The sequence below is a fragment of the Macrotis lagotis genome, chromosome 1 (assembly GCF_037893015.1).
Source record: "Macrotis lagotis isolate mMagLag1 chromosome 1, bilby.v1.9.chrom.fasta, whole genome shotgun sequence".
Classification (NCBI taxonomy): Eukaryota; Metazoa; Chordata; class Mammalia; order Peramelemorphia; family Peramelidae; genus Macrotis; species Macrotis lagotis.
The window spans coordinates 247,686,177-247,688,543 of NC_133658.1; positions in this window are offsets into that span (position 1 = coordinate 247,686,177).

Here is a 2,367-nt window from a genome sequence, read left to right on the forward strand (position 1 = left end):
CAAGCGCGGAGGCGAGTGGCCACGCGGGGCGGAGGCGGAGGCCGCCCCCTCTGGAGATGCGGCCCCCGCCCCTCCCTTACGCCCCCGGGGTGGGGCGGGCCAATCCCGGGTCGGGGCCGGGCGGCCCGGGGGCGTTGCCGCTGGCCGCCTCCCCGACGGGAGGGCCTGCGGGCGGCGCAGCCGGGCTCACCTGCGCCTCGGGAGGCGCGGCCCCCAGGTGCGCCCTTCGCGCCCTTCCCGCCCCTGCTGGGGGCACTTAGGCTGTTAAGCGGGTGGAAGGAGGCCGGAAGACCTCAAGGTCAAGGCCTCCGCCCAGCGAGATGCTCTTGGCCAGGTCCCATGCTGTTTGGTTTGGACCGCGTGGATACACAGAGGTACCTATATCATCTACATCTTATCTGTCCTAGCTGAACTCTCCCCCGGCTCTCTGGAGCTAAAGCCTATTAAATAATTAGACCTTTAGTCTCCGGAATTTCAAGAGGCAAGGTCTCTCCCAGAGTTCTGGCTCCAAGCTAATACTTCGTGGAAGTGGCATTTTGAGGTGGACACTTAACTAGCTGCATGGGACCTCTTGCTCCTTCTTGGGGTCAGAATTCGAACCCCTCCTTACTGATTCTTAGCCCAGTTTTCCGAAAAAATGCACGAAGTTAGGAAGGATTGATGAAGCACCTACTGTGTACCAGGCCCTCTGCTACTTTAGAAATCATCCCATTTGAACCTCACAACAAGCCTGATAGGGACGTTCCTATTTTTATATTTTTTAATTTTTAATTTTTAGGTTTTTGCAAGGCAAATGGGGCTTGCCCCAGGCCATACAGCTAGGTAATTATTAAGTGTCTGAGGCCGGATTTGAACTCAGGTCCTCTTGACTCCAGGGCCGGTCTCTATCCACTGTGCCACCTAGCCACCCTGGGCCGGTCCTATTTTGAAGTGACTTGTTTGGGGTTAGTGTTTGGGATCACATTTGAAATCAGGTCTTGACTCCAGCACTACTACTCTATCTACCTTACTATGAGACTATGAGATCTGGTAAGGTTTTGGGGCAAGTTACCAAAAATTCTGGGGGACTCTGACTTTTAGAAACATAGGTCCCCAGGGTTCCCAACTGTTGCTTCCTAAGAGTAGCAAGCCTACTGCTTCCTATTTAATAATTCCCTCAAGGTATACCTTTGAATGAAAGCTGGAAAAATCTCTATTATCGGTAAAGCCCCAAGGCCAGCCATCTCATTTCCCATCAAGCTTCATTTGATTGATGTTAGTCATATTTCTGGAAGACCATGACATCAGGGAGATGATGCCATAACATGCAGGTGAACTGGATTCGAGAGGTTCAGATTAGACAGTGACCTCAAATAGGCCATCAGAGGTTCTGGCACGTCCTTACTATTGTAGATAGGAAGCAAAGAGGGAACTTCTCTTTAGAGCTAAATGATTTCCACTTTTAATTTCCTTTCCCACATACTTCTTAGGCTCCTCTGGGCATATTCAAGTCTATCAATGTCTTCCTCAAACTGAAGAGTCCAAATGGGCTCAGACCAAGGCCATGGGGCAGAAAGGCTGTCACTCCCACTTATTTTGGACAACTTGTCCCTTATTAATGCATACTCGGTTCAGTGTTAGTTCTATGGCTACATCATACTGCTTTAGTTTGCAGTCTACCAGGATACTACACATTTCCTTAGTACTGTCCATTTAATGTTTTCCTGATGACATGTAAAGATAGATATCTGCCATGTAAGAGAGAAGGAAACCAGAATTAAAAGGAAATGGGCTGGACTATATGACTTCTGAAATTTTCAGGCCCTGAGGATTTCTGTGTGCCTATGTGACAAAGCTACACATTACTCAAGTTTTTGATGTTTCTAGCAATGACTATTTTCAGTTTTTCAGTTACAAGGGGATTTCCTGGAGATCATCTAGGTATATAGATGGCATCTATGGTTAATACCTATTTTGCAGATGAAAAAATGGGTCAACAAAAATAAAATATCTAGTCAAAGGTCATAGAGCTAAGTAGAAGCATTTGGGCCTCCTTTTCTTCATATGAAAAATGAAAAGGTCTGACAAGATGACTTCAAAGGTGCCTAACAGTTCATAATATCACTTAACATAACTGTCTAGGTATAGCCTACACCTAATTTCATCCTAGAGGTCCTGACATCCAGGAGTTAAGAGCTATACAAACCATAATGCCCAAGCATAAGACAACATTCATTATGGATAAATTAAAAAAGCCATTCCCTCAGTGGAAGAAAGAGAAAACAGGTTCTATGAAATCAAAGGCAGGATATTCAAAATAACCAGCTAGTTCCAGTGGAATACAGATTTCCACCAGAAAGAGAAGAAAATAATTATTCACAGGCCTGA